This window comes from Chrysemys picta, chromosome 4, assembly GCF_011386835.1.
Source record: "Chrysemys picta bellii isolate R12L10 chromosome 4, ASM1138683v2, whole genome shotgun sequence".
In the NCBI taxonomy this organism is placed as follows: domain Eukaryota; kingdom Metazoa; phylum Chordata; order Testudines; family Emydidae; genus Chrysemys; species Chrysemys picta.
Window position 1 is genome coordinate 105,195,334 of NC_088794.1, and position 23,806 is coordinate 105,219,139.

The 23,806-nt window shown below is 41.4% G+C and overlaps 1 protein-coding gene across 12 annotated transcripts in view; it reads right to left on the reverse strand.

The window, feature by feature from the left end:
- The window catches only part of PRKD1 (protein kinase D1), a 305,153-nt gene that overhangs the window by 90,973 nt on the left and 190,374 nt on the right, over nt 1-23,806 (reverse strand). For 3 of the 12 annotated variants that reach the window (XM_065595401.1, XM_065595403.1, XM_065595402.1), the window contains one exon: nt 11,095-11,189. The exons of the other annotated variants lie outside the window; for them this stretch is intronic. The gene's annotated coding sequence lies outside the window, so the exon portion shown is untranslated. The remainder of the gene's footprint in view (nt 1-11,094; nt 11,190-23,806) is intronic. 12 annotated transcript variants of the gene reach the window in all.

Here is a 23,806-nt window from a genome sequence, read left to right on the forward strand (position 1 = left end):
GAAATTAAAAGTACACAGCTGACAGAATGACTGGCCACTGTTTTATTCTCTGAATGGAAAAAGGAGAATTGATTTATACCAATTTTGTTTCTTTAAAGTTAATTTGTCCTGGTCCCTATTTAAATTCATTTATTAGTGATATGTACCATTTTAATATAACTAAATCTATACTTAGCTACTTGGGGGGAGGGATAGCTCAGTGGTTTGAGCATTGACCTGCTAAACCCAGGGTTGTGAGTTCAATCCTTGAGGGGGCCACTTAGGGATCTGGGGCAAAATCAGTACTTGGTCCTGCTAGTGAAGGCAAAGGGCTAGACACAAGGTCCCTTCAAGTTCTAGGAGATGGGATATCTCCAATAATTTATACTGAGATAAGGAAACTCAGATGGGGAAAACTTCTGTCTCCTATGTAGTCTGGACATTTATGTAAACACGTGTGAACAATGTAAATTTTGGTTACAAGGAAATTCCATAATGAAATTAATATCCTTATTTATCCACCACAGCTTTATGCCACTGAGGAATAAGCACTAAAATCTAGGAACTTAAATAGTTCAAAAATATTTGCTCAATATATACATACATTTTTAATTTCTGAGAGGAAAAAGATTAATATTAATGAGTAGCCAATATATATGACTCGTATTTAACTTCTGTATTTCTGAAGTTCAATTTTAATATTCTTCTGTTAATTTTAGAGTGATTAGACAGTTTTAAAAATACAACCTATAAAGCAGAACAGAGTTTGCATTCATTTGAAATCCAAACACAACATCCTTTCATTATGAATTTACCTGTTTTATACTCAAGGGAAAAATCAGCCCTAGCTTAGTTTATACGTTCAATCTCTGCTAATCATAAAATTGCACTTCAGAGATAATCATTTAACACAGGAAAACAAAGTGAATACTGTAATTAAAGTTCATTTAAGTTATGGATCCAAAATGGACATTGACTAGTCATATTAAAGAATTCAAATGACTGACAGTAAAACAATAGCTTATAATATCTTACTCTGTTATAATCAGTCTGATTTGGATTAAAATCATATAGTAGACAAATTCATTAAACACAATGCCTCCATTACATTTATACTTGTTTCTCTCTGATTTATTATATTCACATTGGAGAATATTGGAACAGTTGTGCCCAGGCCGAAAAGCATCTCCATTTGGCTTGATAGCAGGTTCTAGTAGACTCTTTTCTACTGTGGTTAAGGATCACCTGAATGGGGGCCAAACATGAGCATTCTATTTCCAACACCCACCCAAAACCCAGACCATGAGATGAAGTGAGCCTGAACTCAGGTGCTTGGTCTTCCCTCCATCTTGGGTTAGGAGATCTGAGAACGGGTGAATCCTGACTGGTGGATGGGCATATATTATTAAAATTTCCATGAACCAGAACTGCCTGGGCCAGTAGGGAGCAAGGAGAATGATGCTGGCTCTGTTGTGACTTATCTTCCCTATGACCTGTGGAAGCAGGGGAAGGAAAGGCATATCTGAGGACATTTGTCCAAGACATCAGCAGAGCACTGCCATGGGAGTCTCAACCCATGGCTCCTTTGAATCAATATAGGGGGAGATTTCTATTCATTAGGGATGCAAAGAGGTCCCACAACAGAGTACTCCATTGTGACAACAGTGGTGGGAACAATCACCCTGGAGTTGATATGGTCCTTGCTTGGTCAATAGATTGAGTGGAGCCAAGCCTGTAGGCACTGTAAGTGGAGACATGTAGGTGCATGTGGCCTAACAATGAAAGGTACAGTGCACTGTGGTTCATGGTCTGTAAGTGATGTGTGAAATCAAGGTGCTCAGTGCATGAAACCTTTCTGAGAGGAGGAATTCTCTTGTATAAATCTAGTCCAGCCTCGCCCCTATATAGTTGATTGACCTTGTAGGTAACAAAACAGATTTTTCTTTGTTTATGCAAAAACCTAGGGCTGTTAAAAGTTGTATGAGAATCCTCGTTGCTGACCTGACCTCTTCACGAGATCGACCTACCAGGAACCAGTTGTCCAGGTATGGGAATACCATATAGCCCTGGCATCTCATCTGGGCTACTACCTCAGAGAAAATTTTTGTAAATACTCTGGGTGCTGTAACCACCCCAAAGGGGAGGACTCAAAACTGGAAGCGTTCGTGGTCTACCACAGAATGTAGAAACTTCCTGTGTGATTGGCAAATGTCCACATGGAAATATGTGTCTTTTATGTGGAGAGCAGTGAACCCTTCCTGAAGGCAGGGGAATGCACATGCCAAAATAATCATCCAGAACTTCAGTTTTCAAATAAAGATGTTGAATTGCCAAAGGACCAAGATGAGTCTCACTCTCCATCTTTTTTTGGAAATTAGGAAATTCAAGAAGTAAAATTCTCTCCCATAGTAATGAGGTGAGATATGCTCTATGGCCCCTGGGTGTAAGAGGCAGTCCACTTTCTATTGAAAAATTACATTGTGAAAGTGTTCCCCGAAGAGGGATCAGGAAAGCAGTTTGTGAGGTGGAAATGAGAGAAACTCTATGGACTGTCCCTGGTGGATAATCTCCAGAACCCAACTGTTCATAGTGATCTTGTTCCAGTTGTGGGCAAAGAGTGCAAGATGGCCCCAAAAGTAACAGGGGATGAGGTGGTTGGGATCAGTGGTGGTACAGGGGTCTCAATCAATATGTCAAAAGTGTCTCTTTATTGGTGATTGAGAATGAGTAGAGGCTGTGGCAGCAGCTAGGGCCAAGAAGCAAGGCCTCTGAATCTTCTGACATTTGCACGGTGGCTTGTCTTTGTGTTGGTAAAAAGGTGCATGAGACGGGGGTGGCCTCAGTCTATAGGGTTGCCACTAGTATTTCCTCCTGAGGGGTCGAAGTATAAATCACCAGGGAACACAGAGTCAATCTTGAGGCTTTTAATGAGTATCATCAGGGAATCATCTGTTTTCTCATCAAAGAGATTTGACTCACCATAACGGAGGTCCTGGATGGTGTTCTGGACCTACCTAGGAAACCTGATGATTGCAGCCAGGAGTCCCTCCTCGTGACAAGATCAGTGGCCAAATTTCTGGAATCCATACCTGCCACATTGAGTGCATGTCTGCCACATCTGCAGGGCTGCCTTTGCCAATAGCCTTTGCCAATCCTCTCATCTAGAAGAGAGTGAAACTGGGTCCTGTTCTCTGTGGGAAGCTTGTCTGTAAAGTCTGCAAGCCTGGAATAGGTATTAAAATCATATTTCACTAACAAAGCTTGGTAGTTAGTGACACAAAATTGCAGGCCTGTGGAGGAGGAGACCTTCCTCCACAGGAAGTCCAGTCTTAGAACCTGTCCTTATCTGCCAGGGTAGCCTTTTGATAGTGTGACCTGTGGATTGAGATCCACCTCTTCCTCCTCATACACCAACGGAACTGGTGGGTGAGAAGGAGAGGAGCAGTATAACTTCGGAGAGGGGCCAAGATGCCTGCCATAAGAATCCCATGGACTCCAATGAGGCCAAAAAGAGGGATCGACTGGTTGCAGGGGACCCCCTGGAAATCGGTAAGGTGGCGGAACGGCAAGCATAACCCTTCAACTGTCTAATGGGGCTTAATTGCCTCTGCAGAGATTCTGGTTCAGCGATCTCCTCTGATTCATCGGAGTCTGAGAACTGCTCTGTTGGCAGTGGCTCAGTCATCACCAGGGCACTCCTGCTGGATGGTTGGAGGTCAGAAGGCTCCTGGAACAGTGATGTGGGCTCCTCCTCTGGAATAAGGAAATCCCTTAGGAGGGACGGGCCAGAAAGAAATGGAAACTGCAGATAAGGAAGAAATATATCCTCCAGTGTTATATAAGTCTTGGTATGTCCTGGTGTCTGAGGGGTTCCCGCAGTTAATTCTGATGAATCCAGTGCAACAGCAGTAACTGGACAGTCTTTAGATAAGGTGGTACTGACAATGGGTCTGGATTAGCACTCATAGACAGAAGTGTTGAGTATCTATCCTTATGCTTCAATACCAAGGTGACAGAACTGGCGGATCTTTCTTTTTATGTATTCCTTGGCAGTGGGAGACTTCACTGGAGTCGGGTCCTTAGGTTCTGCTTGTAACATTTTACCCAACCTGGACCGGATTGGGGAGGAAACACGTTTTTTATGGACGGTCCTTTAAAGTCTGTTATTGAGTGTCCAGATTGACAGAGCCAGAAGGGTACCAAGAGGTCACCTACTACAGGACAGACCTCTGATGAGGTGGGTTATAGCCCTCAAAGTACTGTACAAAGACAGAAGCCACATACGATGCAATGTAGCCACATCCATGTTTTATATAAAGTGGGGGGGGGGGGGGGGAGGCTAAATATCTCTTTTGAAATTCTAATAGAGGGAATAGAAAATGCATTTATCATTTCACAAAAATGTGTTTGTATTCATATGGACCTTTGTTTTCTGCGATGAATTCTTTTTGCATTATAAGATAAGCACTTGATGTGGATTCAACATGCTAATCTGATGATACTGCCATAGTTAAAGGGCAAATATGTAATGAAATATCTATTAAAAAAATAGAGGACAGCATGTATCATGAGCTCTAAGTTTGGCTCAGGACTTCAAAGCCTTCCCCTCAAATGAGAAAGGGTCAATTAAAGAGTAGGCTGCTGAAGTACAGTACTGGAATAATCTATTCGGCTATTTCTGAAAGGGATTTATTATAGTAGATCAAAATGATCATACACAAAACACTTCAAAACAGAGGGACTCTGATGTATATCATACTAGACAGAAGGCAAAAAAAAAACAAATGAAAGATGGTGTGCTTGAGCCTGGCAAAAAATAAGATGTGGTTTAAGCAAACCTTGGGTGCAGCAGACAGTTTATCTACTGCATAATCAGAAATAAAAATATGGAGCTAATTACAGCTACTTTGGAAATAGACAGACATTATTTTAAACACTAATTGAAATGGAACTCACCCTTCAACTCTACCATCCTTTCCCAAACCTGCTGTAAAATATATTGCCAAAATCATATCATATATATACTTGTTCTTCCTCTGTCCATATAGCAATCAAAGTTATCAGTGTTACACTGATGTAACTTTAAAAATGTCTACTTTGCTGAAACTTTAATCTTAAAAATATGAATTGATTAATATTATTATTAATAATAAAATAATTTTATTATTTAATAATAATATTATTATTATTTACCCTATTAACCCCAGACCACTCAGATGCTGCTTGATACACTTTCAGAGTACAGCTAAAAAATCCAGCAACATAAAAACAGACAAAATATTTCAAAATTCTATGACTTCATTCCTAAAACCTAAAAAAGATAGTCTTCCATCCTCTTCTATCTACAAAGTGATCTGTAAGTGGTTATAATTGAAAAGTAGTGTTTTAAGGTTTTTTTTTGTTTGTTTTTTTTAATGCGTGGAAATGAGCTAAAGGAGAATGAAATCTACAACATAAGGCAGTTCCAGCATCTGTCAGCGTGAAGTGCAACAACGAAACCCCCCAAAAGTGGGTAGCGCTGACACCTACCAGAATGAGGCTCAATATTTTTCAAACAAATCTACATTAATAAGGCAAATAAAAGCCTTATTTAGGTCTTATTATACTAAAAGTATACTATGCATATTTTTCAAAATATCAAAACATTAACCTCCCATCAACAGAAATACTTTACTCTCTAAGCAACCATACCATCTTCTGGTTGACTCCTCTATTCTAGAAATGGCTGCTGCAATCACTACGGGGTGGGATCTAGACACATCTACAACTTCCTTTAGTAATGGGAGGAACAGCTCATACTGTTTTGTATCAAAATCTTAAGATCTGGTATGACCAAGGAAGCCAGATGGCTAAATTATTAACCCATTGCATACCCCAGAGCACCATGTTTTATCAATTCCAAAAGAAGGACAAATCAATGACTACCACCTATCCTTGACGTAACTGGTGTCAAGGAACACTGAAACTGAAAAAAACAACTACTTTCTTAACTACTTGCACTAAAAATGGAAGACTACTGACAGGGAAAGAATAGACAAGCACATTTTTGAAGTGAGGAGGGAATGATCCTCTACATGTGTGAAGATGGTCTGCACCCTTTCTTAACAAAATGAATCACCAATAAATCTGTTAGCAATGGCCCCACAACCACCTCACTGATTTAAAGAAGTTAGGATGGAGAGGAGACAGAAATGCAGTTAAGTTTCAGTAAACCCAGGAAATCACTGACATCTCTGTACCCAGCCAGAGACAGACAGTCTGTCAGGATTCCAAGGCTCATACACATTCACATTCATACTCATACACATTCAGAGGAAAACTTGCCTGGAGGCAGTCTATCTTTCCTACAGATAACACAGCAAACTCCTTGTGATGATCAACTGAAAGAACTACTAATGGGGAGAAGCAGTCTGGTTAATCAGACTATGTTAGCCAAAAGAGTTTAGGTGGGTAGTTCTTGACACAGTCGTGGGTGAGGACAAATAAAGTGTCTACCTCCAACACAGCTTCTTTGTTCACGCACATGAAATCCTTGTATAAAAGACTGGAAACCAGAAATCTCCTCAACACTACTTCAATCTTCAACTAACATATTCCAATTCCTGTGTATCACCGCTAACCAACAGCTGTCTCCAGGCATAGAAGACAACCAGTATACTGCAAAGGACCAAGGAACTAAGAATCCCCTCAATGGCCAATAGCTGTTGATGAGTTGAATGGCTACCTCGCTGGTGGGGTAGTCCAAATACAGTATTCATTTTCAGTTTAAACTGATTTTTACCAAAAAATTCCCAGGTTTTACAAAAAGTATTATTCATTTTTTTCTGATTTTCACCCTATTTTTGTATCATTCAAATGTATAAAAAATAACTTGTTTTATTAGGAAAATAAAATTTATTGCATGAGACATATGTATTATGATAATACATTAGTCTGTGAGTATACGTAAAGCTGCCTGTTGAAGTAAGGCTATGAATTAGTCTAGAAGATCCACACAATAAACAAACAAACACGCAAGCAAGCTCTGAAGTGCACGCACATCTGAACGTACTGATGAATCTCACACCCACCACATACACATTTCAAGCTGTTGGCAGATAACGGTTTAAAGATTTGACACACTAAAATGGGAAGAAAACAAAAATCAGTATCAGAATATTTTTCAGAACACAAGGAAGTATTCGAAAGTTTAAAAAAAGAAAAAAAACAGGAGAAAAGGATGAAGCTGAGTGTATACACTGCAAATGATGTGGCCCAATTATTAAATGTAAATATTTAGCGGTTAATAGTTCTAAGTCTACAACAACAAGCTGTTTATTCAAATGAAAAGTTTTATTTGGGGATTAGAGATATATTGTTTTCTTAAACTCAGAGGTGGCATTGTGTTTTGAGTTCTGTTTTAGTTCTGCAGCAAACCACATTGATGAACCAAATTCAAATCATTAATCTACTGAATACTTTTCCCCTCTGTCTTTCCATCCACCAAAATAAATCCCGATATTTACCTACAAAATTATTAATAGTTTTTTATACTGATTTTCACCTGTTTTTGCTGTGGTAATAAATACTGATAAATTCCCAGGAACAATTAAATAACATAAAAATTGAAAACGAAGGGCCCTAAGTATACGTCAGGACACTGCCGAGAGCCATAGAATTCATTATTCTCCATGGGCAGCCATGGTGGCTAATTTGCAGGAGTACAGTACTAGGCTATATAACACCCAATAGGGTGGATTCTGAGCACTCTAATCAGAGCATACCTAAAGACAAGATAAGTAATATGGCAAGTCCTGAGGGAATTCTCCTCAATGTTCCAAGTCATCCTTGCTTCCAGAAAGACATAATGAATCAGCAGTACATTATAATTTAAACATATTTTCAGGACAAAGATAAAAGCTTTTTAAGGCAGTATTGCAAAGCCCAGGTGATTTATTAATAAGCATTGCAAATTAGGATTTTCATGTTGGAATAATCTTACAATGGTATGTAGCTCAATATATTTTAGAGTGTAATAATGAAAAGAAAGGTATAATATAATGTGCAATATATATTTATTTACATAAGATGATATATGTGCATTATTGACAAACATTCTGTATTTATTTTGGGATAGAACAAGAAACTCTTTCAGTAACATGAAAGAAAAATATCCTCAAAGTTATCAATAAATTTTGCAAGTAAATTCTTACAGTAGCTGTAGGACTTAGATGGATAAGTGATAGTTTGAGTGGGACAAGTGCTAATATAAAGCAGTGTAAAATTTATGACGAGAGAATTTTGCAAATGTGTGCTTAATTAGACATAGCACAGCCATCCAGGAAAAAATATTTTCTGACCAATTACATTTTCTTTTATGACCTTGTTCATTTTTTTTCCGGTTGGAATTGAACTATGACTTAGTTACTTCTCTCCCCTGTTTATCCTTGAATATAACTTGGAACTTTGATTCCCCAGTTTGTCTACAATAAACTGAATCTTTTCATTATTTTATGTGTTAATATAAATGCCCATCTTGCATTTATAAAGTTGGTGCAAACAACTGCTTTTCAAAGTAACTTAGTGCAAAGTAACTTAGTGATGCAGCTGCTTTACCACTACCTTGGATTATTTTGTCAAAGTTACCGAATAATTAGTTGATTACTTCTTATCTAATATGTTTATAGAACTCAGAACATTTCACTAACATGGTAAATATCTGAAATTTTACACAGAGGTGAATTAAGGCAACAAGAACTTTAATGATTAAGTCTGTGCATTGAACCAGGTTTCTAAGTCCCAATCTTTTGGTCAACATAGAACATTGTAATCCACACATTCATGATATCTAAACTTGATAACTGCAGCTCAGATTTAGGAATCAAACCACATACATTAAGAAAGCTCAAATTAGTACAAATCAAAGTAGCCCTTCTGCTTAGCACACAGGACACTAATACATCCTCTCTCTGTATTGGCTCCCCAATTAATAAAGTTCACAATATCTACACCTCTTTATAAGTGATCATGAACGTCCATGAATATCTATACTCCCTTAGAACTGTGGAAGAGTTGACCCAAATGGGGAGGATTGTGATTGCAGGAGACAGAACTTTCACAGGACATTAGACTAGACTATAGAGCTCATTTCTGCAAGTGATAAGACCTGACCACTATCAAAACTAAATACCTAATTCCATACTCCAATTTAGCTTTCCTCCAATAAGTGTTTTCTACCTCTAGGCATATCTCATCAGATAAGTTCTCAACCACTACAGGGGCCTAGGGCATTGGTATACCTCGGTCTCTCATATTCTTTGCCTCTGGCACATAATAGTTTAGTTTCCAGAGGGCTGTAATACTTTGGTCTAATCCAGGTTATTAGGCTCATTACAGGGGTAACTGGGTGGGGTTTAGTGGCCTATGTTGTGCAGGAGGTCAGACTAGATGTACTGGGGTCCCTTCTGGCCTTAAACTCTATGGACATGTCTACACTACAGGCGGTACAGTGGCACGGCTACTGTGCAGCAGTTATGGCACTGTAGTGCTGTAGCATAGACATTTCCTACAGAGACAGATGGTTTTTTTTGTATCTGTAAGAACTCCAATTCCCCAAGCAACAGAACCTAGTTCAACAAAAGGATTCCTCTGTCAACCAAGCTACGTCTACAGTGTGTGTTACGTCACCACAGGTACAGTGCTCAGGGATCTTTTGCATCACTGAGTGCCGTAGCTATCTCAACCTAACTTTTAAGTGTAGACCAGGCCTATGACTTATTTAAGTTATTAACACAGACACACACAATACACACATAAACAAAACCCTAATGAATTAATCAAGTTAATTCTCCTAAGGTATGCAAAGGAAAAGGCAAGATATTATTATTTATATTTTAAATATTTAGAAAACATGATGGAGGGTCAGACAGACAGATAGAAACACATAAAGACCAAAATAACAAACCCTGATTTCACCAATATCTTGTGGAAGGAAGGGAGATGGTATTGGAGATGAGGGATTTTTGTAAAATTTCAAATATTGCAAATATTTGATGCAGCCTTTACTCATGAAATAGTAATGAAATAAAAATGGTTGCACCTTATCTTTTCCAGAATTAGAATGCAAGAAAAAATGTTTTTTAAAAAGGTTACATATTTGGAGTTCCCCTCAATGAAAATTCACCATCATACAATAACTTCGCCTACAAATAAAAATCTCATTTTTTTCTAAAATGTACTGCAAAGTTTCAGAATGCAAACTGACATTACCAATAATTACCTACTCTTTTAGCTTTAAACTGACTCATAAGAGCTTGATATGAGTAAGAAATTATTAGAGTTCAAAAAGGCTTGTTTAAAAATGTCAAGAGAATTCTGCTCCTCATAAAGAAATATTCCACTTTCCCTCTTACAGGCTACATATGCAAATTTTTGTGCTTATTTTCACACTTCTCTGTTGCTGAAATAATCATAAGAACCAAACAATACACTAAATCATCTACACAAGAATAACTGGCACTGCCTATATTTTTGCAATAGTAGTTCAAGCAAAGTTGACAGGTTAAGTGATTCCCTATTGACATTAACCTATCAAGCATCACTTTCCAGTGTATAATGGTGATGCCAGCTAAACTTGCAGTTTTGGGGTTATGACTAGAATGATGCTGATGGTGCTGGTGGAATGCCTACTCCTCTTCTAACCTTCCTTCCTTCCCTCCTCTCCCCCACTCCCAACCACTCTTCCTGCTGCGGAAAAAGAAACACTGCTAGAAGCAGAACAAAGCGGAAGGGGGTAAAATGCACCTGGGTGCAGAGGAAGAAAGACATCTGCATCCACAAGATAGCAACAATGGCAGCCCCTCGTAGTTATGAAAGAAACATTAAACATAACAAACGACAACAACACTGTTGAGTCCCTGATGCTCCAGACATACAGGCATCTGTTTTACAAAACACAAATCTTATGAATGACCAGTTATACATTTCACGTGACGAGGGGCGAGGGGAACACATAGCGACAAAGGAGTAGATAAAGAACAAATCAATGTAGCTTCCTGCTTCAATGCCTTCTATGTACTGAAAAATGCTTTGGAGTGATTTTAAGGACAAGAAGTGCAACTTATGCATTTTACTCACAGTAATTGTCAGATATTCAATGTTATGAACTCTTTGATTTGATGAACTTCTCCATCCGCACAACAGGGGCTCTTGGGACACAACATTGTAATACGCTATTTGGAAAGGGGGCAGAATTAACATTGGCAGCAGTGTAACACTCCCTCAAGTATTAAAATATGACATTTATGGTAACTGCACAGATTTTATACAGTTTGATATATTTTCCTGTATCAGAAAAAAGTCACATATAAAATATATTTTAAGCTTCATTTGTCTTGCACTCCAATAGAATGTCACAAATTTAGGGGTTACATGATGGATCTTCTATGTAAAGTTGACAATGAAATAAAAACAATTTCTGAACAAAAGTAATGGACCAAATCCTGCTCTGGTCAGCTCAACAAGGGAAAGCAGAGATGCTACCATGAGATTCTCCTGCTCTAGGAAGTCTGTCAACCCAGGCACGATTCCTCCCAACAGACTGGCAGAGTGCAATCTGCAGATTCTGACTAGGTGGTATGATCCAGATTCTGCTTTTCATTATCAGTCAAATATCCCTTTTAATCCAAGGAGTGTAAAAAGGGCATGATTGGAGTTCTTTATAAGCAGACACATTACAATTAAACACATGCAAATTGTCTTTTCTGTTCGATATATACTTTTCTGTGAACAAAGTATAGAAACTTACAACATTTATGTGGTTTTGTGGCTTAAAAACAGTTTTAATAAAAGCCGTATTTTCCATCCTAGGTAAATAAGATAGTGCCAACTAGATGTCAGCAGAGCCATCATATTCCACCTGGCTAAGACAAAATTCTTATCAACTCTGATACACCTTATTCATCTCCTATGCCAGCAAGAAGAAAAGTGAGAAGGATTCAAAAGCAATGCCCTCTCAGTGGGTCTGGGCAGAATCAGGGTTCAGACTGAACTGGTAACATGGCAGTATGGAATGCCATCACTTCTCTGTGTGGGAATCTTGTTATGCTGAATCTCAGCTTTTATTTAAAATTAAATAAGTCTAGCTGTTATGGCTGTGCAGAAAACCTCAGAAATGTGATCCAAATGTAACTGATGCAGAGATATGTATGTGAGTCTGCAGAGATCCTCGAGCAATAGCTCTGAGTGTTGTGTTCTGTTCCATTCATCTCTGTGATAGGTTAAATTAGGTGCCCAGTGATCATGATCATAATTGCTTACTATTTAATTCCTCATGTAAGAAATGAGAGGGAGAATCACAGATCTGCACAATTTACTGTGAGTGATGTTACGAATAGGTGGCATTTAGGAGAAATCACTTTTTTAAGTTCGTTCAAGTCAGAGTACAGCCCATGGACATATCAAGGCCCCCACCAAGGGGAGCCAAGCTCAAGGACCCCAGTGGATCTCAGACAGCATGCACAGATGTATTTTGAACATCTGCACAATATATTGTGAGAAATCTTATTTTGACAACTCACAATTGTAGAGCTTATGTTGTGGGTGGAGCTTGGAAGAAAACCACCACCTTTTATTCCTCCCTTAGAGCAGATATTTCTGAATCATATCAGAAGCTGTCAGGACTCCTCCTCCTAGTTTGAGAGCATATTCTGTATAATCTATTTTCACATCTTCAATAGAGAGGAAGCACAGTTATGAGATCTTCAGTGCTTTCGCTGAGGCATTGGAAGCCTGTGTTCTGGGGCTAAAGCCTCAGTCTTTAATTATTATCCATGCTGGGGGCAGAGGGAATCAACACATATGTGTAGTTATGGGTTCACTCCTCGCAATTTAAGGTATTTTTAATCATAACCACTATCAGCCCTCATATGTAAAATCTAGAACTAAGTGAAATTTTTCGTTCAGAAATACATTTGCCAAAACATGCTATTTTGGGGCAACTGAAACTATTCACTTATTAGGTTTAAATTCAGTGAATACTTTTGGCTGATTAAAAATAAAGAAAAAAATTCCAAAAAGTCAAAACAGTTTGTTTCAACATTTTCAAATAAACCATTTTGACATTTTGTTTTGAAATGATTTTGAAACACTGTTTCAAAACAAGGTTTGAAACATTTCGTTCAACCTGAATGAAACTGTTTCAGTGATAAAAACAAAACAAAAAATTCAGTTTGGTTTTAAATGAACTGAATTTATATATAAATATGTTTGTTCACTGAACTGAAAAATCAAGTATTTGCTCAGCTCTAGTAAAATTCTTTTCTTTTCCCCTGCTCCATACAATACTTTTTCTTTTCTATTTTCCCAAGCGTTCAGTATTGCAGTAGTTTCATCAAGTCTTTTTGTAATGTTTTTCAGATTACTATACAGTGCTCTGAGCACATTTGTGTGGGAGGGATGAGAGAATTTCAGAAAGATATTATATATCAGGGGGTAACCGTGTTAGTCTGTATCCACAAAAACAACAAGGAGTCTGGTGGCACCTTAAAGACTTATAAATAACAGCTTTATTTGGGCATGCACCTGAAGAAGTGGTTTTTTTTACCAATGAAAGCTTATGCCCAAATAAATCTGTTAGTCTTTAAGGTGCCACTGGACTCCTTGTTGTTTTAGAAAGATATTATTTATCTATACTATTGAATGATAACCTATGTTGCTGACGCAGCACACTAAACATCAGTCCATCTCATTGTCCAGTTAACATCAATAATGCCACCATATCAGAACTATCCTGTTTGCAATGTTGCTCGTTCCTTTAGCTACACATTTTCTACATATTTCTTTAAAATGACAGAAAATAATAGAAAATAGAAGAATAAAAGTCTTGTGTTGTGGTGCATGCAGGAGCAAGGAGCTAACGGTATGTCCACACTACGAGAGTAGTTCGATTTTACTTAAAGCGAATTTGTGGAACCGATATTACAAAGTCGAATGCGTGTATCCACACTAAGGACAGTAATTCGACTTTGTGAGTCCACACTAACAGGGCAAGCGTCGACATTGGAAGCGGTGCACTGGGGGCAGCTATCCCACAGTTCCCGCAGTCCCCACTGCCCATTGGAATTCTGGGTCGAGCCCCCAATGCCTGCTGGGGCAAAAAATGTGTCAAGGGTGGTTTTGGGTAACTGTCGTCATTCAACCGTCACTCCTGCCCTCCATCCGTGAAAGCGCCGGCGCGCAATCAGTTCGCGCACTTTTCTGGTGATTGACAGCGCGGATGCCACAGCACTGCGAGCATGGAGCCCGCTGTGATCATCGCTGCAGTTATGGCCGTTGTCAACACCTCGCACCTTATCATCCACCTTTTTCAGAGGCAGATGCTGAGAAATCGGGTGAGGAGGCTACGGCAGCGTGGTGAGGACATTAAGTCTGAGAGGGGCACAGACCTATCGCAAAGCACGGGACCCTGCGCCGTGGACATCATGGTGGCAATGGGTCATGTTGATGGTGTGGAACGGCGATTCTGGGCCCGGGAAACAAGCCCTGACTGGTCGTACCGCATAGTGCTGCAGGTCTGGGATGAATCACAGTGGCTGCGAAACTTTCGGATGCATAAGGGTACTTTCCTGGAACTTTGTGAGTTGCTGTCCCCTGCCCTGAAGTGCAAGGACACCCGGATGCGAGCAGCCCTGACTGTCCAGAAGTGAGTGGCCATAGCCCTCTGGAAGCTTGCAATGCCAGACACCTACCGGTCAGTCGCGAATCACTTTGGAGTGGGCAAATCTACCGTGGGGGTTGCTGTGATGCAAGTAGCCAACGCAATCGTTGAGCTACTGCTCTCAAAGGTAGTGACCCTGAGAAACGTGCAGGTGATCATAGATGGCTTCGCTGTGATGGGATTCCCAAACTGCAGTGGGGCTATAGATGGAACTCACATCCCTATCCTGGGACCGGACCACCAGGCCAGTACATTAACCAAAAGGACTACTTTTCAATGATGTTGCAAGCACTGGTGGACCATAGGGGACGTTTTACCAACATCAACGTCGGATGGCCGTGCAAGGTTCATGATGCTCGCGTTTTCAGGAACTCTGGTCTGTTTAGACGGCTGCAGGAAGGTATTTACTTCCCGGACCAGAAAATAACTGTTGGGGATGTGGAGATGCCTATAGTGATCCTCGGGGACCCAGCCTACCCGCTAATGCCCTGGCTCATGAAGCCCTATACAGGCACCCTGGACAGTGAAAAAGAACTCTTCAACTACTGGCTGAGCAAGTGCAGAATGGTGGTGGAGTGTACTTTTGGACATCTGAAGGGGAGATGGAGAAGCTTACTGACTCACTCTCATCTCAGTGAAACCAATATCCCCATTGTTATAGCAGCTTGCTGTGTGCTCCACAATCTCTGTGATAGCAAGGGGGAGACGTTTATGGTGGGGTGGGAGGTTGAGGCAAATCGCCTGGCTGTTGATTACGCCCAGCCAGACAGCCAGGCGATTAGAAGAGCCCAGCAGGACATGCTGTGCATCCGGGAAGCTTTGAAAGCTAGGTTCCAGAGTGAGCAGGGTAACCTGTAACTATTAAGTTTGTTTAAACAGAAGCTGAACCTGCCCCCGTATCTTTACCCAGTTAATGCTGACTATCCTCTCCAGTTACCAACTCCCTTCCCCCCCTTCCAACAAACCTTTAAAAATAAAATAAATGAAACTTTGTTCATTAACACCATTTTCTTTATTAAGGATTTCGTGGTAAAGTGTTGAAACTGGGACGCAGACTGTGGTGGGGAGTGGGTGTAGTGATGGAAAGGACGCTTCTAAACTTGAGGAATGACAGGCTCCTGCTCCTAGAGCGGTCCGCAGTGGTGGACTGGTTGTTTCAACGGAGCCTGCCACCCCTCCTTTTCGGGACTCTGTGTGTGGGGGCTATGTGACTTTGTGGCGGGGGAGGGCGGTTACAGATCCCCTGCTGCGTGGCTCTGTCATCCAGGCTAAGGACCGCTGCATAAGATCTGTAACCGCCCTCCCCCGCCACAAATTCACATAGCCCCCCGACACAGAACATGAAAACCACCTCCCAGACTGACCAGGGTGCCTAGTGACTGCAATGTGTGTGTGACCTTCTGCTGAACCTGCCCCCGTTTCTGTACCCTGGTAAAGGTGACTGTCCTCTCCAATTACCAACCCCCTTCCCCCCTTCAAACACACTCTCCTCTAAAAGAACATGATGGAAACAGTAATTAACAGAAACATATTTTTTATTAACAACTACACAGTTAGGGGATGAAACTGGGACGGGGGCTTGGGTGAGGTGCTTTTGGAGTGAAGGAAAGGAATTATCAAATCTTTGGGAATGAGAGCCTTCTGTTAGTTGAACAGTCTGCAGGGGTGGAGTGACTGTTTTCACGGCCCCTGCCGCCCCTCCTTCTTGGGACTTTGGGTGAGGGGGGGATGGGACTTTGTGGCGGGGGAGGGCGGTTAGAGATAGACTGCAGCGGGGCTCTGTCCTCTGGTCCTGCAGAACATCTACAAGGTGCCGGAACGTGTCCGTTTGCTCCCTCATTAGTCCAAGCCGCGTTTGAGTCGCCTGCTGGTCTTCCTGCCGCTACCTGTCCTCCCGTTCGCTGTGTGATCGCTGGTATTGCGACATGTTCTCCCTCCACTGGGTCTGCTGTGCCGCCTCAGCTTGGGAGCAGCCCATATGTTCTGAGAACATCTAGTCCCGTGTCCTTCTCTTTCGTCGCCTGATCTGCGCCAGCCTCTGGGAGGAGGATGACGGGGTACCTCGGGAGACACTCACAGCTGTGGGATGGGAAAAAGGGAGTGAATTCCTCAGAAAGATACAGTTTTGCGAACAATGAATATAGTCTTTCTCTGTGAACAAGACCATGCACAGCACCTATCACATGCGCACTCAGGACAAGGTCAAATTTTCGGTCTTCCCATTGAGTGCCTGGGGCTTGCTGTACAGATCACACAAGCGGGGCCGGACAACGGAATTCGGCTAGCGGGCGGACATGGTAAGCCGTAGATTTTTGGCTACTTAAAACTTAATTTATAGCAGTGCCCTCCTTTCACGTTCCAAGCAATGCTCCTAGCGTTGGCCAGTTACTGCTACCGGCAATCCGGCCAGCATGAACTCTGACCCTGTCCCACCCCCCTTGCGGCTGTCCCCGGGAAAGATCCCTCCATGCTGCCCCTGTCACACCTCCACCGCGTGGCTGTAAACAGCCAGTTACAGTTATGTAAAGGAACAGGCAATCAGTCCCAATACTAACATTCCCCTAATTCAAAGCAGGTCACCATGAGTGATATCACTCTGATGAGGATTTCGGAGACAGAGAAAGACCGCATGCTGCGTGAATGCCAGCAAGCACCAGGGCCGTATGCCGCCATGCTTTGCGAGGCTATCAACCCGGAGTACTTGCTGCTAGACTGGCACGGAAAAGTTTCCTACCATGGAGGACACAATAAGGCCGCTCTCCCCAGGAACCTGATGCAAAGGCTTTCACAATACCTCCAGGAGACCTTCGTGGAGATGTCCCAGGAGGATTTCTGCTCTATCCCCGGACATATTGACAGAATTTTCCAGTAGCTGCACTGGAAAGGACTAAAAACTAAAGCACCTAGGGCAAACTAATCATGAAAAACCCATTGTTAAGATACCATTCCTATTCTGTTCAAAATAAATGTTTTAAACACTTACCTACTGATGTTTCCCCTGATTCACGGTCTGGGTTACCACCTTGCCTCGTCCTTCTCATCTCCTTCCTCATCTTCCCCATCCGCGAACATCTCCGAGGAAGCGGCCATCGACAATACCCCATTGTCAGAGTCCATGGACAGTGGTGGAGTAGTGGTGGCGGCTGCACCTAGAATGAAATGCAGTGCCTCGTAGAAACGGCATGTGTGGGGCTGGGATCCTGAGCGTCCATTTGACTCTTTGGTCTTCTGGTACCCTTGTCTCAGCTCCTTAATTTTCACGCGGCACTGCGTTGCATCCCGGCTGTATCCTCTCTCTGTCATGGCTTTGGAGATCTTCTCGTAGATCTTCGCATTCCGTTTTTTCGATTGCAGCTCCGAAAGCACGGACTCATCGCCCCACACAGCGATCAGATCCAAGACTTCCTGATCAGTCCATGCAGGGGCTCTCTTTCTATTCTGCGATTGCATGGTCACCTCTGCTGGAGAGCTCTGCATCGTTGCCAGTGCTGCTGAGCTCGCCACGATGTCCAAACAGGAAATGAGATTCAAACTGGCCAGACAGGAAAAGGAATTCAAATTTTCCCGGGGCTTTTCCTGTGTGGCTGGTCAGAGCATCCGAACTCGGACTGCTGTCCAGAGCGTCAACAGAGTGGTGCACTGTGGGATAGCTCCCGGAGCTATTAGCATCGAATTACATCCACACCTACCCTAATTCAACATGACCATGTCGAATTTAGCGCTACTCCCCTCGTCGGGGAGGAGTACAGAAATTGATGTAAAGAGACTTCTATGTCGAAATAAATAGCTTCGTTGTGTGGACGGGTGCAGGGTTAATTGGAGTTAACGCTGCTAAATTTGACATAAACCTCCTAGTGTAGACCAGGCCTAAGAGAGGTACATGTGGCCACAAAAGACTTAAGAGCCTTCTCAGGGGAAGTCCACACTATAAAATTAAATCAACTTAAGTTAAGTTGACGTACAGCCACCACAGTAATTTAATCAGTTTGGCACATTTACATGAGCTCCTTCTGTCAGCGGTGCGTGTCCTTATCAGGTGCGCTTGCACTGATTTAATTGTCAGTGTGGGACATTGTGGAGCACAGGTAGCCGGGGCCCTGCCATCCAGCTCCAGCTCTCAGCCTCGGGTGGCAGGGCTCCAGCTATCCAGGGCTCACAGCCGGAATAATCTGATGTAGCTACTGACACTAAACTGTCAGTGACACTGCGTCAACCTAACTACATGGACCTAAGTGCTACGGCTCTCGTAGAGGTGGAGTTATTAAGTCAGGGTAATGGGCAACTTTCATCGGTGGGAGCAACATTGTAGTGTAGATGCTTACAGAGTTAGGTCAACATAAGCTGCCTTACATCGACCTAACTCTGTAGTGTAGACCAGGCCTCAGTAGTGACCTGGATGTGCTCCAGAAGTCACCTCTAATGAGCTCACTAAGCCTGACAGTATATCATTAACTCTAAAAATGCCTTCCACAGTGGCACAGGATTTAAGCAGAATATATTTGGTTTCAAAAAGTTTAAACCAAGCTGAAAATCTGTTTGTTTGAACTCTCATTCTACTGCTCTGGTATGAACTTCTGGGAATTAGTAAGCAGTCCAAACCCAGAGGCGAGGGAACCAGAGACAATATTAAAAGAGGGAAATCAAAGGAGAACCTGCAGACCGCAAGACCCGTGAACCAAATTCAACTGTAGAAGAGGATGTGACATTCACCTGAAATAGTGTAAGCTGCAGAAATGCAGAGACCACCAGGATGCAGTTCTGCAAATCCAAAATGGATTATACTAATTCAGAATAAGGAACTTTTATTCCAGAATAAAAGCATCCACACAAGAAATTACATTAAACTTTCCGTATTGCACTGTACATCTTAGATCTAGAACAAACTTGTTAAAATGATAGTATTTGAATACTTCCAATACATTTTTCCTAAAATGGAATTACACGTTTAAGAAATGATAAATAGCTTATCATAACCATAACTTTTCCTGGGTGATTTTCTAGCGCTTTTAAAATTATGTAATGTAAGCCCCAGAGTACAAAAAAAGAAAGAATCATATATTTGTATTGCCTTAAACTGTACGGTACATAAATACAATAGTAAGCACAAGGGGAAAATATGTTCAATTATTGGTTGTCAAGTCCTTAAAAAGACCTTGCAATGGAGCAAACTGCTATATACGTGGGATGATACACAGTGCTGGGATTTGACAACTAATTGCACTGACAAGTCCACTTTCTCTGCACTGACTAATATTGATGTGTATGATAATTATTAAGTGCAGTGGATCAGGATAGCTTTGGACATCAGATATCAAGGCCCCAGGGGGAGGTTAACCATAGGCCAGACTGGTGGCATACAACGAAACAATAGCGCTATGCACTATGTCTGCTCAAAAACATTTATCATGTTGTATTTTGAACGCACACTTTTGTTAATATTTTGAATGTAATTTAGAAACAACTAACATTTACTTAGGAAAAACCTATGAATAGGTTATCCAAACAAGTAGCATGGTTCTTTGGCTTTTACCAGTTGGTCAAACTCTAAAGATGTATCTTTTGTTGTCACTCAAACCTGATAGTCAACATGGAGAAAATTACATGTTAAAAAAAATGAATTTGTGCCATAAATATATGTTTTCAGTACGTGTCCGAAACATTATTATTTGTAAATGGAGCAAACTACACTTATGACCTTGTGTATTATCCAACCCAGTGATCCTAAATTCTGCAACAATGCCTACACTTTGTGATGCACCAGTGATGAATTTTGGAGCGAACTGAAACTATGTCAACCATACATATGTTAGACAATTACAGCTATTGTTTTATTCTTTATTCTAAGATCAACCCATATTGTTTGAATACTCTTCTAATCATTTTATATTGCTGTAAAAAAAAATTCTCAACTGTCCTGTGTGGGCTTCTTCCCCACCCAGGATGGTTCCTCACCATGATATCGGATTATTACTCTGTGATAGCCCCCTCTGCTGGAGCTAGGAGCATGCCATTGATCAGCAGTTTTGCACCCAAGAGAACACAGATCCCAGAAGTTTTTCTCCCTCTATCAGACTGAATCCATAGTACACAGCAAATGAATCCAATGACATACTACTTGTTTTGGTCCTCCTGTCTGCTTGATGGTTAAGCTATTAAACAGTATGGCTGCTTCCTGCAGTAACTTCCTTCTATGGTCTACCGATGTTGTCAATTGCCCTATTGCTTTCTTGGAGACAGAGAATGTGGAAGTACATTTGCTCAAGTATATTTCCACGTGGCTGACAAGTTTGGTCACAGAAGGGAGCAAACAGTGAGCTGTTGTTGGCATGCTATGGTGCCCAGTCCCAGACTTAAGTTTGTAATCACTACAGGAAGGTGTGTGGGGGAGTGGATTCACTTCTGATATTCAGATCAAATCTGAGAAGCTCAATAATTAGTTGCATCAGTTGAGAAAATCATGTGATGGTGTTGTGCATGATAGCCCAATTCTTTTCTGGAAATGGGTAATTTTACAGTAGACTCAACTGGCCTGTGTCTTCTCTTGGGTCCAATTGTTAGTCTTGGAGTTATTTGCTCCCATAGTGGGACTTATGGGTCTCAGTGGCTTAGAGCTATTGATCAGGGTTTGTAAGGGGTATCTTTCCAAGTATATTAAGGTATGCAACAGTTATGGGTAGTAACTAGATTTAAAATAGCTGATACCAGTGCCTTATAGAAAACTAAACAAAAAGTGTGGGAGAAGGAGTTGTGTGTGTGTGGGGGGGGGGGGGCGGGGAACTGGGTCTGACAGCTAGGGAGGAAACTGACTGCCTGGACAAGGAAACTGGGACTAGGAGGTGGGGATACTAAAATTGGGCACGGAAACCGAGACGGAAGATTGGGACTAGGATCCACTGAGGAGAGAGAACTGGGGGAGGGAAGAGAAGGAAGACTATCAGAGGAGGAGCCAAGAGTGAAGGGAACTGGGACTGGCAGGGTAAGGAGATGGGGACTGGGATGAAAAACCAGGAGTGAGAAAGAGACAGAACTGGGACAAGGACAGGTTAGAGGAAATAAGGTAGAAGGGGGAGAGGGGTCACACTTGGGGGAAATGAGCCAGAGAGTCTGTGCCCACCAGAGAACACTCCCCTCTACAGCCTGGAATGGAAACCAAGATTCCTGAGTCCTGCCATTCCTCTGTTGTCAGCAAATATCTATGAAAATGAAACCCACTGGAAAAGCATCCCATCCTCATCTTGTGCTGCTCCACATAGAGGATGACAACCTACTCCTCCTATCAGTTATTCCATTAGCTCAAGTGACAGTGGTCGGTGTGGTAGCTATAAAGATTCTAACTCTACAGGCGATCTATGTGGGTATCAATATGATGCCATATGATGGAATTTTTGTTCACTTTTTAATAACCTAGGAAAATACACACAAAAATGTTAAGAGAATATTAATAATGTTGCAAAGTCAAGAACTCAGAACTTAGGAAATGCCAGAACTAAGATTGCCTTTGCAACCTTAATTCAGTCCCCTGGTCCATATGATAGCAATACAGTTGTTAATTAAATGATTGCATAGTACTTTTTCCCTAGGATCACCGCATCATTCACTGCAAACAATGGACTCTGAGGATGAATCAGGGTTGTGTAGTGAAGGAGGCTGTTGTCTTTAGGACCCCTGCCTCATTTGTTGCAGCAGTCGGAAGGTGTGCAATGAATGAGGCAGGGGATTGCAGGAAGAAAAGGGATGATTTCACTCCTGGTTATGGGAGCTGGATTCAGCCCTGGAGAACTGGATTCTATCCCTGCCTGTACCACAGAGCTCCTGTGGATGTTGGGCAAGTAACTTAAACCAAACTGTTCACAAATGGTCACTAATTGTGTATTCCTCATTTTCTGTGTGTTCAAGCTTGGGTCTGATTTGCAGAACTGCTGAGCACTCAGAGCTGCAACTGAAAACAATGGGAGCTGTGCTTTGAACATATAAAGTACTATATAACATTAAGTATTCTGAAAAATCAGGTCTTAGGCATCTGAATTTGGGCACCCAAAATCAGTGGATACTTTTGACCTAAATCTCTCTCTACCTCAGCACCCCATTTGTAAAATATGGATAATACTACCCCCTTACCTCACAGAGGTGTTATGAAGATGCATTAATTTAATGTTTGTGAAGGACTTAGATATTATGGTGATGAGCATCATAGAAAAGCCCTTGAGAAAATTAATAATTCTGTCTGCAGCACAGAGTTTGAATAATGTGCAGTAAATAAGCCCTGGGGCCATGTATTAAACAATGAGGAGAAAACAAAATATTGAAAAGCTGCCCATTACGTGAGCACCATCCATTCTGTGCACTGAATGAGGCAGGGAAAACACAGTATGTGATTGTGTAATTAAAGACTGTATCATAATGCATACACACAAGGGGGCTGAATTAAGATTGCACAAGCAACCTTAATCCTGGCATTTCCTAACTTTTGAGTGTTTGACTTTGAAGCCTTAATAAATTTTTTTTTAAAACTTAGTTTGTGTAACAGGCTCAAACTCATAGACTTTAATGCCAGACAGGACCATCATGATCTTCTAGTCTGACCTCCTACATATTGCAGTCCACAGAATCTCACCCACCCACTCCTGCAACAGGTCCATAACTTCTGGTTGAGTTACTGTAGTCCTCAAATCTTAAATTAAAGGCTTCAAATTGCAGAGAATCCACCATTTACTCTAGTTCAAACCAGCAAGTGACCTATGCCCCATCCTACATAGCAAATGGTGGCATTTTCTAGCCAGTTCAATGGGGACTATGAATTTTCACATCATATCACATTAGCTCAGCTAACTAGAAGGCATGGTGTCCATAGATGAGCAGCGTGATATTTGTCACCACTATACTGTCATTAATATTATAAGCACACTGAATATGCATTTTTTCCATTTTCAGGTTCTTGCTCTATAAATCATACTGGCACATTATGTGCATATGGCTGAGTATGATTTAATGTTTCTAACTACTGTGAAGGAGCCTGTTAGGTAGCATTCTTTCATATGACCTAATATGACAATCAGACATAAAAATGGTACTGAAAGAAAACTCAATTACATTTGCCATCACTAAAGAAAAATTCTCTTGAAGCTTTGCAAA